The sequence below is a fragment of the Hylobates moloch genome, unplaced genomic scaffold (assembly GCF_009828535.3).
Source record: "Hylobates moloch isolate HMO894 unplaced genomic scaffold, HMol_V3 SCAFFOLD_7, whole genome shotgun sequence".
Classification (NCBI taxonomy): domain Eukaryota; kingdom Metazoa; phylum Chordata; class Mammalia; order Primates; family Hylobatidae; genus Hylobates; species Hylobates moloch.
In genome coordinates, this window is record NW_026652282.1 from 53656910 (window position 1) to 53672587 (window position 15678).

General features: G+C 38.0%; 1 pseudogene; it reads right to left on the reverse strand.

Annotated features, from left to right (window-relative positions):
* Positions 1-3085: 3085 nt before the first annotated feature.
* Positions 3086-15678, reverse strand: part of LOC116811091 (eukaryotic translation initiation factor 4B-like) — a 49364-nt pseudogene continuing 36771 nt past the window's right edge.

Genomic DNA, 15678 nt, shown 5'->3' on the forward strand with positions numbered 1-15678 from the left:
CCTAGATAGCAATGACTTGCTCTGCCAGATTAGATTCCAATACAGAGCCTGTGCATCTCATCCTGTAAATGAAAAGCAGAGGGTGGGGAATCAACAAGCACTGCTGCCAGCAGGATGAAGGTGAATTGAAAAATTGGTAATCTAGCAGCCAGGAGACATCTTTGAGAAAATACCACAGACAATAAATTTCTTAGATTATGGCAGGTCCTTGACCAAGAAAACACAAACCATATAATATTTTCCAGTTATAGATATTTCACTTCCAGACTATAAAGCTTACTGCTATTCAGAAGATTTCAGTATGTTATTAACTTGTTATAGTTTAGCCAGAGGGGACCACAGTCGAGTACAATACCAGAGTTTTCAAACTGAAGAGGTCCAGAAAAGAAGGATAAAGGCAAAACCAGATTACTCTGTTCCCTAGGAAACCTGAATAGGAAGCACTCCTCAACCTGGGAAAACTTTCAGCCCACAAGGTGCCTTTTTGCCTATGTGGTGCCAGGTAAAGATGATAAATCACTTCACCGTCCCTAATCAGAAATGAAATGCGAGATATTCCAACAATGTAACTGGCTAGTCCAAATGACCTCTAGGGTCCTTCTATCTATGAGATTCTATATATATGCAACCTAGGCTTTGAAATGACTGTGTTCCTCCTAGTGAACAGCACTCAGTCCGAATCTCTTCAGTAGATGAGAGCCACAAGACTTGGGGAGTGGGACTTATTTCAATTGTCAGAGTGTAAAAAATTTGCATATTTTTACCTTACCCATTAATATAGATCTTGACTTCATTTTATAGTGCCATTCATTATTAAAAGGAGGTGCTGTGAGGACCATTTGTGGTATTGTTATCAACTATTATTTAACCTGATTTCAAGAGCTCAAAATGCCAGTAAATTCTAATAGGTCAGGAGCCTTTGGTCTTGCCTGTAGTTTCTCAGTCTGGTAGAACTTGAACTCAGCTTTGATGGCCAACTAATAATCATCCCAAACTAGTTGCCTTCTGAGGCAACTCAGTGCCCTGAAGAGTGATGATTATTTTGCTGCTTAAAGTAGTTCATTTTGGCACAGGTTTGAGGGGCTGGTCCACACTTAAGTTTGACATCAGGCTAAGGAAGCTCACATGGCCCCCTTTTGGGTGTGTTTGTTTGTTTCTTTCTTTCTCTCTCTCTTTTGAACTTTAAAGATCATGTTTATTTGGAGAAAACAAAAAACCCACAATACAAAAGATGGGATTTTACATCTCAAGGCATCTCCCAGGTAATAAGTCTACAGATTACAAATTATTTTCATAGAAGATATTTTTCTACAAATTTTGCATGTATTCAGGAGCAGGCCATTAATTAATCCCCATTTCTTTTTTAACAGGGAGGCAAGGTAGGGGAGAGGGAAAAACAGTTTTGGATACAACTATTTGGAAGGAGAGTAGACATGAAGATGGCAAATTCTAGCTTTTCATTATCTAAAATCAATGTTTTTTTCTTTTTAAAACCTTCCAACATTCAGTATATCTTTAAAAGCCCACTTCTTAGCTACTAGCCAATCCACACCAATTATTTAAATTCACTTGGTACACACTTTTGTGCGCTGGGTAAATTATATTCATTATGCCCACTGTTGAAGCATGCATAAACCAACACCCCTGCATGGCTGAACAAGGCCTAATCTAGGACTGATGGGAGAAGGGCTTGTAAACCAAGATCAAGATGTCATTTCTCTGGTAATACTCTCTACCAAGCTGATTCCTACAAAAATTCACATAAAAGCAGGCAAGTTTAGCTACTGTGTTGCAAGAGAAACCAGGACCTTGTTAAATAGTTCTCTCCATTACCATTTATTCTCTCAAGGGAAGCTTAAAAAAAAAGAAAAAGAAAAAACAACACATTAGTCTGACCACCTCATAAATCCGATAAGCATTGGTGTGGCATTTCAGTGGAGAAGGAAACTTGGGGGGAAAAATCCCATCAAGGTTGTAAGAAAGGCTCCCAATTTAACTGTCCCTGTCCCTATTTATCCACCTTTATTCACCACCCAAGACCATCCGTTATTCTAGAGCACTCTGATCTATAAAAGGGGTCAAAGCATCAGGAGCAGGCAGGGTGTGAGAACCAAAACGCAAGAAACCGATTTGCTTGAGAAAAGCAGAGATTCTTCCTTCCACAGCTCTCCATGGCTGATAGAGACAATGCCCAAGAGATCATCTCTGTGACTTAGAGACTGCTTTTTGGGAGGTTAAGAGTCTCATGAAGAACTTAAGATGATGACAAGAGTCTAAATTTTTAAAGTTTCAAGGTTTCAACAGAATGTAGATATATTTGAACTTTCAAAAAGCAGAGTGTTTAGAAAGGGAAAACCAGGACACACAAAACATTGGGAATTACTGTGACCCCCAAGTGCTTCTGGCTCCAGGAAATAACCATTCATGTGTTTGCTGGAGGTCACACAATTTTCCCCTATTACCTGGTGCAAAATGACTCCTCACTTCCCAAAAGCTTCTTTTCAAACCACGATTTTCCCATTTATTTTGGTCGAATGCAGTCCTATTCTTTATGGCCTATAGACTCACTCCCAACTCCTGGGTGGTAAAAACAAAACAAAAAAAAAAATGAGGGAATTCCCCCTAGGCTGGCCGCCAAAGTCAGGATTAAATAGGAGTAGCTGCTGGCAGCCTGCTGGAGACCAAAACAACTTGAGGCTAAATCTACCTTTCCAAGAGTGTAAAATTTATTCAGATAATGTTTGAGAATTCATATATGCAACAATAGGATAAAAATGAAACAGTAGAAATCTCACACTTTTCCTTATACCTCCCTCCCCTACTGCCCAACTAGATTCCAAACGTTGTATCACTGTCTTTACCATTTCTGCTAAATTGAGGCCCCTAGGCACTAATCACACTGGCAACTGCATGGTGACATAATGCACCACAACTTTTCCACTAAAAATCTCTAGTCCCTTTCTCTCTGGCTATATTGGTGATTCTCCAGTTGCTTCAGTACTTTAAAGGCTGCAGCAGCATGCAAAAGAATTTCCTTTTTTTAAAAAAATAAATAAGGTAAGAAAGGTCTCCAGGAGATGGTGAGTTTTATTTTGTCTTGTCTGGATAGAGGTTTGATTTGCTCTCGAATGTTCCAGGGTGGAGAGAAACTAGGAGAAAGCACAGGATGTTGAGATCTCTTCGGCTTAATCTTCTCCCTCGTTTTCATCTTCACCATCAATGGAGAGAGCAGCATACTTCCTTGCAGAACTGAACTTGGAAGCTGGATTTTCCTCAGGTTTCTTTGGCTCAGGTGCAGATCTGGAGTCTTTATCCTTTTTGTCATCTTTCCTATCTGACTCCTTCCAGTGGTCTTTGTTCCCTCCCTCTCCTGGACCATTGCTAGAGTTCCCAGTTTGGCCTTTTGGGATATTCATCCCATCTACTTCATTTTCGTTTTTCCTTGCTAGTCCTTACTCAGATGGTTGAGCTGGAGCTACTTTACCCCACCAATTGTAGGGGATGGCTGCTCTGTGTCTGAGCTCTGAGATCGAGCAGGAGAGTTAGAACTTCACTTCACCCAACCATTCTCCTTTAGGGGCTGATCAAGTTTGAGAGGTTTAGAAGTTGGAGAGTGACAGTCTTCCTCCTTATTGAGTGTTTCATTTTCTAGTGACTTCTCACTCACTCTCCTTCGTGCATTTCTGCCGGATGTGGCGGAGGTCCCAGTCTGCAATGACTCACTTCCTGTCCTCAACTGTTCCCGTTCCTGAGTTCCTGAGTTTCTTCACTTTGTCAGCTTGGGTGTCTCTCCCGAGGCCGTCATTCTAGTTCTGGCTCATCCAGCTGATGCTGCAACTTCTAGTGTTCCTTCTGTAGCTGTTCTTCTACTTCTCTTTCTCTAGCAGCTGTGTCAACGGGCTTTGCCCCTCCAAAGATAGAAGCACCTCCACTGGACTGGGAGGTACTAGCAGAGGAATCATCTTCCTTAGGAGCACTCTGAGGCTTTAGATTCAGTTTGGGTCTTTGGGAGGGACCTCTATCATCACCCATATAATCATCCCGAGAGTAATCATCTCTGGAGCTCCATGACTGATCATCCTGTCTGTCTTATTGGTCTTCATAGCCAGTCCCGCCTCCTCTATAGTCATCATCCCTGTGGCACCCACTGCCAAATGCCCTTCTGCCATTGCCTATCCGGGAATCATAGCGTCTATCATAGTCTCTGCTGCCTCGGTCATCATAGCGATCCCAGCTGCCACATCAATCCATATCCCAGTATGGGCCATCCCAATACCCATCCCGATACCCATCGTGATACCGGTCTGAATCATAACTATCTCCATACTTGTCTCCAAAGCTATCATCACCTCTTAGGCAAGTAGTCATCAAAGCTGTCTGTGGCAGGACGAGCCCTCCAGTCTGTATCTGCTTTGTCAGAATCCCGATTTCTATCATGGCCAAAAGAACGATCCTCCCTGTCTTTCCCCTGTGCTTGATCAGCAATGTCCACTTGAATTTTCCTGTTACCTAGAGACTCTTCATTGAGACTCATGGAACTGAGCAGGGAATCTAGGTCCTCAATTTCAGCATAATCAAAACCTTTCAACCTCTCTGGATTGCTGGGTTCACGTGGCAAATGCACTGCACTGATATTTAATCCTCGAAAGAGTTCCTTAATTGACTCTTCTGTCATATCATAGGATAGGTTCCCTAGAAAAGCAGTGTAGGGTGGTGATTTGGGAAGATGGTCGATATTGGGTTCCCGAGCAGCCCGTGGAGCAGTGGGAAGGATGGAACGGTCAATTGGAGGTGCTCTATACAAATCATCATCATTACTGTGCCAAGTTGTTGAAACATCTCCTTCCAGGTCATCTGTTTCATCAGCCCAGGGGACTGGTTTGGAAACATAGGTGCTTCTTCCACCAATCCTCCCATCCTCAGCCAGAAACTATGTTAGGGAGAGTCTTCTCCTTCTTCTTCTTTTTTGCTGTAGCCACCACGTTGGGAGAGGGAAAGAGTTTTGGGTATGTTTCTCAGGAAGCTTTTCTCACTGGGGTTGGGCAATAAATGAGGGTCAGTAGCAGGGAATAACACAAATATAAAATGATAAAGCATGTAAACAGAAATGTAAGCACTGCTGATGAATGTGAAATTCAGGCAGACTCCCTTCCTCTACATGCTACTCAAGGTTTTCATGGGTAGAGGTTTGCTAACAATAGTGACTTTGTGGCTCCAATTTAGTAGTATTTCTGCTGAAGTACCCACAACCTCCTAGTTTCAGGAAATGAAGACTTTTTTTTTTCTTCCTATAGTTTTGTGCCAAGCAGGGGGTTTCACCCTACTTACAAAGTTAATTTCATATATAAGATGGGGAGGGGGGGATTTTACACTACCAATGCCTGGCTTTCATCTTTAGAAGATTACAAAAGAACAAATACCAAATATATTGGCAAAGAGTGCATCTGTGGTATATGAGAAACAATGATAATATGTGGGAGTGCAAGTACAGGGGGAATGTTTCCTTAATTATGTTTTGTTCCCCTCACTATAATATTATAATATTATACTTTGGACTAGCAAGAACCCTTCCCTTCCCTTTCTCTCTTCCCTTCCCTTTTTCTCTTCCCTTCCCTTTTTCCCTTCCTTCCCTTCCCTTCTTCCCTTCCCTTCTTCCCTTCCCTCCCCTTCTTCCCTTCCCTCCCCTTCTTCCCTTCCATTCTTCCCTTCCCTTCTTCCCTTCCATTCCCTCCTTCCCTTCACTCCTTCCCTCCCCTCCCTCCCCTTCCCTTCCCTTCCCAATAGGGTCTCACTCTGTCATCCAGGCTGGAGTGCAGTGGCACAATCACAGCTCACCGCAGCCTTTACCTCCCTGGGCTCAAGCAATCCTCCCATCTCAGCCTCCTGGGTAGCTAGGACTACACATGCACACCACCATGACCAGCTAATTTTTGTGTTTTTAGTAGAGACAGCATTTTGTTATGCCCAGGCTGGTCTCAAACTCCTGAACTCAAGCAATCCTCCTGCCTTGGCCTCCCAAACTGCTGGGATAACAGGCATGAGCCACTGCACCTGGCCACAAGTAATTTTTTAACCTCAGAAGAATATGCCTGAAAATCAATATCCAGATTTCTTCAGAAACACAAATCATACATCAGAGCTAAGACCCAGTATAAGATATTGATCATAATTTGGTTTACTCCTAAAAAATGTCTGATTGGTTAAGGTTTCAAAGTAAACATTGAGTCAATATTCAAATGTACAATCAGGGATGTATCATAGAATTATGCTACTTCTCAGCTAGATTTGAGGTTCACTAGCTATATACTTGGGTTTCCAAATCCCAATCACCATCGTAAATAGTGTTTCTTGGTTTCTCAGAAAGGAAAGCGAAAGAGTGCAGAGAGGTACCCTTCAAAGTCTCTGCAAGCTTCTGTTGATATATTCCTGCCTTTCTTCCACTCTATCCAAAGTGATTTCCAGATTATGAAAAAAATTACAAAGTAAGCATTCTCTTTAAAAACATGTGGAGAACCCCCTAGGTTAAAGAAGAAAGAGATTTTGTACCTGTTCATTATAACATTACATTGAGTATCTGGTTTGTCTTCAATCAAGATTGGAGCACTGACATGGAAAGGAGAAAACACCAACTCCAAAGAAATATTTATAGTTGCCTCTCCAAATAATTCCTGGATCATTAGTTCTTGGAAATCTGGTACCACCAAATCCAAACCAATGGCCAGTGAATCTTCACTCATAGGTACATCCTGAATTGATATTTTGGGGTATTTCCTGAGAAATAATCAACACAGGAAAATATTAATCCTACATGTTGCAAGAGCTCAAATTATATGGGCTGTAGCATATCTATTAGTTACATAATATCAGCAGATGATTTGTAGTGTTTAGGTCAACTAATCAATAGTGTGCCCACAAATTCTCCTTTCATTTTATTTGCATATTATATAATACAATATCCTACTATTCTCACAGGAAAACAATTCTATCACTTCAATTTAATGAAAAAAAGACATCACACCTGGAATGGCTATTACTAAAGAGACAGACAACAAGTGTTGGTGAGGATGTGAAAAAAATAGGAACCCCTATACATTGCTGAAATAAATAAATGTGAAATGGTATATCCACTTTGGAAAATAGTTTAGCTATTTCTTAAAAAGTTAAGCATAATTTTTTTCCACTCAATTACAATTACTTCCAGCAATTCCATTTTTGGTTATCTATGCAAAATAATTGCAAACGCATTTCCACATAAAGATTTTCCTGTGAATGTTCATAGCAGCATCATTTATAATAGCAAAGAATTGGAAAACAACAGAAGTGTCCATTAACTGATTAATGTGTAAGTAAAATGTGGTATATCTATATAATGAAATATTATTTAGCAATACAAAGATTTGAAGTACTGATCTATGCCACAGCATAGATGAAAACACTATGCCATGTGAAATATGCCAGACACAAAAGACCACTTGTATTATTCCATTCGTATGAAATGGCCAGAAGAGTAAAATCTACAGAGACAGCAAGTAGATTAGTAAATGGCCCTGAGGAATCTTATTAGATTGATGAAAATCTTCTAAGATGGGATTATGGTGATGGTGACACAACTCAGTAAATCCACTACAAATTGAATTCTACACTTAAAATCGGACCAATTTTATGATATGTAAATTATCTTTCTCTCTCTTTTTTTTTTTTTTTTTTTTGGATGCAGAGTTTTACTCTGTCGCCCAGGCTAGAGTGCAGTGGTGTCATCTTGGCTCATTGTAACCTCCACCTCCCGGGTTCAAACGATTTTCCTGCCTCAAGCTCTGTAGTAGCAGGAATTACAGGTATGTGCCACCACACCTGGCTAATTTTTGTATTTTTAGTAGAGACGGGATTTCACCGTGTTGGCCAGGTCAGTCTCAAACTCCTGACCTCAAGTAATCTGCCTGCCTTGGCCTCCCAAAGTGCTAGAATTACAGGTGTGAGCCATCCTGCCCAGCCTATAAATTATTATCTCTATGAAGTTGTTTATATATACACATATAAATTTTAGCTATATATAATGTGTGTATATATGTAAATATCATGCATACATGAATTTTTATCAATATATATGTATAATTTAGAGAGATTGTATAGCATGTAGCAAATAACACAGCAATGTAATAGTACCTCAAGGGTCAGGATTTACAGCTCACAGACCATGTTTCCATTCTGTGGTGTAGGGATTAAACAGACACCTCAGTTTCGACTGGGAAAGAAGTAGAATTGGACAATGATTTGCTTTTCAGGTAAAGGAGGAAGTCTTAAGAGAACACAAATAATTCCCGGATTGTTTCTCATATTTTTGACCAACTTAAGTTGTGTTAGGGCTCTGTAAAAAAAAAGAATAAAAAAGCTAAACTGTAGCTTAAAATTTCCACTGAAATAGCATACAGATACAGCAGAGGTTAATTTTATCATAGGATTAAATTTTCATTTTCAATAGGATAATTAATTTAGATAAGTAACCACATTTTTCCATATTCTTTTTAAATTTATATTTTAGGAAACTGTCAAACACATGTAACTGGACAGCTTCTCTAACAGTTGAATTGTTAATTTAGATTCTAAGATTTAATGTGTAGTTATTTAATTATCACTTATTACTATAGTTTACAATAATCTATTGTGTATTTCCTTTTTATTTTCCAGAGACAGGGTCTTGCTCTGTAGCTCAGGCTGGAGTGCAATGGTACAATCATGGCTCACTGTTGCCTCAACCTCCCAGGTTCAAGTGATCCTCCTACGTCAGCCTCCTGAGTATCTGGGACCACAGGTACTCCATGTCTGGCTAATTAAAGAAAAAATGTTTTGTAGAGATGGGGGTCCACCTATGTTTCCCGGGCTGGTCTCAAACTCCTGGGCTCAGGTTATTCACTCACCTCAGCCTCCCAAAGCGCTGGGAGTACTTACAATTGTGAGCCACTGTACCTGGCCTTTTGTGTCTCAAAATACCTAGAAGAGGCTGAGGTGGGTTGGTCATGCCTGTACTCCCAGCTACTTGAGAAGCAGAGGTGGGAGGATCACTTGAGCCCAGGAGTTTGAGTCTAGAGTGAGCTATGATCATGCCACTGCACTTCAGCCTGGGTGACAGAATGACACCCTGTCTCAAAAAAACAAAAAATTCTGTCTAAGAATGATGATAAAAAATACATAGAGGAGAAAATTCAAATGTTCTTGGCATAAAGAAAAATATTTAAAATAATGGATATCCCAATTACACTGATTTGATCTTTACAAGTTATATGAATTTATTAAATTACCACAGGTACTCCAAAAATATATACCTCCATTATGTATCAATGAAAACAAAATTAAAAAACAAATACCATTTATTACAACATTCTGGATGTCATGAAGTCTGAGATCCACAAACTTCTTTCTGGTGTCTTTAGGAAAGCTTTTCTGGTGCACTGTTTTTCAGATGTGCCTATTACTAGCATTCTGCACCTCTGTTCAGTTGATGGATGTGATGAAGACAGCACATGTATGCCACTCTTCTGGGCCAACACCCAGGTAGATGGCTTTTATGCTGTTGGCTTTAGCAGCCAATATCTGCAAAAATTTAATTCATGAACAGAAGTTCACCATTCATACCTCCTTCTCCAATAATACGTCCTTCCCATTGTCTTGCTTCTTAAACACCTCAGCTCCCAGATACAATTGATTTAATGGCTTACTTCTCTTTATAGTACCCAGGCTTTAGGATATCCCTACTTACATCTGTAATTACCATTCCCTCAAACACATTATCTCTCCCAGAAGATTCTAGCTCTTCAGGTTTCCTCTGTATACCCTCAAAATATATTTCAGAACATTCTGCCTCCTAAATGATCTTCCACTGGAAGTCTTCTCCAGCCATTTCCTTCTCAGATTTCCTCTTCTAAAACTTCCACCTCCCTGACCAGACTTAATGATTCTTCACTTGGCCCTTCCTTCTACCCAAATAGGCATCACTGAGACACAGACGTTTAAACAGGTAACTCTCCTCAGAAGATACCCAAATATCTGCCATCCATAAAATACACTTGAAAATGATATACATGTTTATTCTCCTATTTCCTTTAACAATTATAGAAAATCTCAAATTTGCAGACCAATGTTTTTCCCCAAATAGTTACTCTATATTTCTTATTACATTTATAGTATTTGCTAATTTAAATTTTTGTGGTTTGGGGGAATAGAATTTTTTTCACTAGAATTTTAACTAGCCATTGTTTATTGCAAAAGTGTTAATTTTATACATATATTTTATATTAAGTAAGCTTTGTTTTAATACCTTATTTCTTCAATCACCATACTACTGAATATATTTTTAATGGGCTGGTTGTCATTGTTCTATTCTGTAGCCACAAAATAAAGGTCAGACTAGTTATTTTGCAAGTGTGTTTTGGTGGTCATAAAGGGAACTGAATAAGAATATAGAGGGAAGTACCATTGCCACCACTAAGAAAAAAACTCAAATGCATAATATGCTGGCAGAGTACCAATAAATTTATTTTTGTAATTGAAGGAAAGCATTACTTGTTTAGTTAAAAATTAGATATGCCCTCACATTTTAACATAGCTGTAGCCCCTGTTAAATTACCAACACATTGCCGACAAGACGGCTTACCCATTGTCTCCATCTGCTGGGTTCATAGATGAAACTAAGTTTTTGGATTCATCTTTCAAATAGGTAAGACACTGTCAAGGAGACTTTTATTTTTGTCTTCAACAAGTGCATGATCATTTTTAAATATTTCCATCTAAATAGGAGTGTTAGAGGAAATGATACTTGATTATGTACCTGTTCATACATCTGGTCTTTCTCAGATCATATTTGATGTGATTCCTATTGGCAATATTTAACAATGGTTTGAGAAGTAATAGCAACAAGCATGGGAAATTTTTCTTTTTACCCATCCTCCACCATAGTATCTCAGAATGTTACAGCATCTTCTCCGCTGGAATATGGAAATATTGAGGAGCACATTTGAAAGCTGAAGCCCCAGATGTGACTGGTAATGACCTACAATGAGACCCACATTTTATTGCCATTAGCTACCTGAATGTTGCAATGGTTAAACAACTTTGTTGTGCAAAACCAAATTTTAATTATCCTTTGTCAGAAAGGTTTTCACTAAACATAAATATTTTAGGATCTCAACATCAAAGTGGAAAAAGAAAAAGACCCAGTGCATTTAAATGGGAGGTTTAGAAGAATTAGTGACAAGTTGGAATTGTCCCTATGTTTTAGCTTCTGAGTATCTACATTAAGACATTCTAAAAGCTTGGTGTTTTAAGTATACACTGGGTCAGATAAAACTGAAGAGCAAAGGGGAAAACCAGACTCCTGGGAATAATGCCTGATTCCAGGGCTGGGCAGGCAAAGTACAAATTGAGCCTGAAACATCCTATTATGACAAAAGTAAATGCTCAAAATAATGAGGATATATCTATCAATGGGTATAGTCTAGTAATGAATTATAACCCTTTGAGTTAAATAAGAATCAATGATTCCATGCTGATATAAATAAATAAACGGGGAAGAAAGAAAAGCTCTTCCTTGTAGTAGAATGCGAAATAAAAACACAGAAGAATGATGTAACTAGAAAATTACTGTTGTACAACCATCACAGTAATACATGATTCAGTTGAGAGTCCTCAATACATACTAAAATTAATGGGTAAAATTTTGAGTAATTTGTATAGACTCAAAAGTATCTCCCTACTATTATTAATTACAAAGAAAAAATAGTAAGAGTGGATAAACTTGGAATATATCTTATTCCGTAAGTATATCTTACGAATACATCATCTTAAACAAATGATCAAAGTTAACATCACCAATAATAAGACAAACTGACATCGGGTGCCTCTGATACTATGCAGCAAGAACACAGCGTCACTTCTTTATATTACTGTTGAAAACATACAGTCTGATTCTACCCATGACACCACACTAAACTCAAAGTGAGGAACACTCTACAAAAAATATTGGCCTTTACTCCTCAAAAATATTGCAGTCATGGAAGACAAACACAGGCTGAGGAACTCTTCCATATTAAAAGAGAATTAAGAGACATAACAACAAAATGTTGTGTATGATCCTGGCTTGAACCCTAGATTGAGAACAGGGGAGAGGGTGTAGTTGTGGCTATAATATTAGTGAGACAATTGCTGAAATTTGAATGTGGATTAGGAATTAGAAAATAGGGATTAGAAATAGGAATTAAAACATAGTATTAAGTCAATGCTAAGTTTCCTGATTTTGATATTGTACAGTGGTTATGTAAGAATATGTCATTGTTATTAGAAAACACACGTTAACGTATTTAGGGGTAAACAGGCACCATGTCTACAATTTACTCTCAAAAAGTTCAGAAAGAAGTGTTTGTATGTGTCAGCAGAGGATGGAGAGAGAGAGAAAAAAAAACAAATGATAAATAAAATGTTAAAATTGGAGAATTTAGGTAAAGGCTATATGGGAGTCCTTCGTAGAATTCTCATATATGTTCTATTTCAATTATATAAAAATTAAAAGTTACCAAAAAAAATCAAAAGTGGGAAGGAGGGCCCACTCAAATGGGAGGCAAAGCTCTGCAGTCAATGACTTTACTACCTGGGCTTGAATTTTGAGTCTATCATATATTAACTATGTGACCTTGTACAAAACAGTTAAACTTGCCATAACTCAACTCCCTCATTTGTGAAATGAGAATAATATTAGAGCCTATCTAATAGAAATATTTTCTGAAAATTAAATAAGATAATCCATGTAAGGCACCTAGTACAGCATCCAGCACATTGTAAGTACTCAATAAACATCAGCCATTAATTATTGTCTATTGGTTCTACATTGTTTAATCAAGGCTGAGGAGTCAAGCCAATAACTTAAGGCTTCCTGCCTGAGGTATACCTAGATAGCATCCTGCAAGAAAATTGTTTATGATTAGATATTCTGTCTTCTTCACTCATAGGTGGGAATTGAACAATGAGAACACGTGGACACAGGAAAGGGAACATCACACACCGGGGCCTGTTGTAGGGTGGGGGGAGGGGGGAGGGATAGCATTAGGGGATATACCTAATGTCAAATAATGAGTTAATGGGTGCAGCACAACAACATGGCACATGTATACATATATAACAAACCTGCACGTTGTGCACATGTACCCTAAAACTTAAAGTATAATAAAAAAAAAGATATTCTGTCTTCTAAGGACTTAAAACAAAAACCTTACAATCTTAGGTTGCAAGAGGCCAGTAAAGATGGAACTGGGAGCTCCTAATTATAACAGAAATCATACGTGAAATGGTTTTGTTCCCTCTGGCCAGTCTAATCTTTTGCGTAAAGAACCTCTATGGAAGATCCATGGTGCTTTAGCAAGGTGGAGCTGAGAGATTTCTTCCAATTTATTCTAGGAGAATCCCAGGGGAGGTGTAAGTTCTATTAGGCTCATTAGAGCCTTAGAATAACTGGCATTTTTGCTATATTAGTTCTCAATGACATTGCTGGAACCACCTTAAGGATACAGACAGAAGTAACCTGCAACAAACAGCCAGCAACTAGGGTGCACCTATCATGATCGTGCCACAGCAAGTTAGCCTGTTATCATTTTAAAAGTATAAAAACGCAATATATACTGAACTGATGATATGTTCGACTTTCCTTGGCAGCTATCTTTTTTATTCTGACACACAATTTATACATGCTGTCTAACTGCTCTGACCTAAAAGATAAGAATAAAGTTGGAAAGAGAAAAATTATGGGACGTGAGCATAGATGGGGCTTCTATAAGCAAGAAAATACGTGGAATCAATAAATACACCTTTTTCTATTCATGTCTACTACATAATTTCCACTTGTCAAACTCAATATAAACTGGAGAATCTAACAAATCATAGAGAACACTTTAATAAGGACATCATGCTCAGTATTTAAGGAAACCAATAAAGAGGAATGTTATAAGAGATACAACTAAGCACAATGAAAATTAATACATTTTTCTTTTGACCTTCATGGGATTATATATTATAATCATTTTATATCTAAGCCAAGAATGTTATAGAATAGCTATAATTAATAATTTACAGAAAAGAAAGAATAAAAACTCTTCAAAAGACTGAACTGGCACCTATGTTAATAGCTGCTGTTGCTTGCAGTACTTTTGTCTTAGGTTTGTTATTTCAAGGCAAAGGTTGCATATTCCCAGCAACATTTACATATTGTCAAAATGAAGCAAGACAGAAAGATGTCTGTAGAATTTTGAAGACACATCTAATAATATATTGAACTCTATGAGTTAACATTTTTAATTTTCTTCATAAGAATTATCTCATTACTCTGATTATTCCAAACTTAAAATTTAACTCCTTTTAACCTTTCCATCAGTCAATAGTCCATACAGGTATCACTGTAACATTTTGGAAATACAGACTAATACTCTTCTAAACTTGAGAGTATAAGAATCTTTGCAAACCAAGATAATGCAAATGCAGATTCCTTACTAACAATCAAAGGGGTAGAAAAATACTTCATAGAAGGCTGACAGAACAACTAAGCCTCTAGGCCAGTGGGTGTATATTAAACTAACATATCTATACTTCCTTTGAAGGATATGGAAAGAGACATCTTGTATCAGATTAATAAACTACAAACTTCACATATAGAATTAACTTTAAGTATGATCTAATATAATCTAAATTCCAGGTGGGAAAGTATCACCAATATTTGGCTAGAAGGAAACTCCGAAGGCCATCTAGTTTGCTATTGACAAAGTTTTTGGTCTGGTTTACCTATAAAATCAGCCAGAACCCACTGGAGCATCATTAACCACATGATATCTATGTATGTAATGGTTAACATTCAACAACAGACTGATGTCCAGAATTAACATGAAGGGTTGGCTCATGGTCAATGTCAATGAAAATCTTGGCTTATATTCAATGTTGATGAAAAGGCAAGAAAAATACTTCTTTCTACTTCACACTCTCTTTTATTCCTTGTGGATGTGAAAAGTTTAATTTGTTAAGTCAGTTACAAAAGAGAGACTCATAAAATTAAAAATACATTTGTACTTCATTGAAAGATTGGCAGGCGAGCTCAAGTTTAATTTGAATATTAATCAACATTTGTTAGAACAAATGCATGCTTAGCTCCTCTAAGGTAAAGTATAGGTTATAACCTTTTCTCACAGGAATTATTGCGAAATGGTTTAACCATTTAAATTTTGCCTTTGTGATGCTGTGGAGAAAAAAGAATGCTTATACACTATTTGTGGGAATGTAAATTAGCTTAGCCACTGTGGAAAGCAGTTTGGCGATTTCTCAAAGAAGTTAGTTTTTTTTTCAATTTCCATAGATTTTTGAGGAACAGATGGTGTTTGGTTACATAAATAAGATCTTTCGTGGTGATTTGTGAGATTCTGGTGCATTCATCACATGAGCAGTATATACTGCACCCTATTTGTAGTCTTTTATCCCCCACCCCCTTCCCACCCTTTCTCCCCAAGTCCTCAAAATCCATTGTGTCATTTTTATGCCTTTGCATCCTCATAGCTAAGTTCCCACATATGAGTGAGAACATACGATGTTTGGTTTTCTATTCCTGAGTTACTTCACTTAGAATAATAGTCTCCAATCTCATCCAGGTTGCTGTGA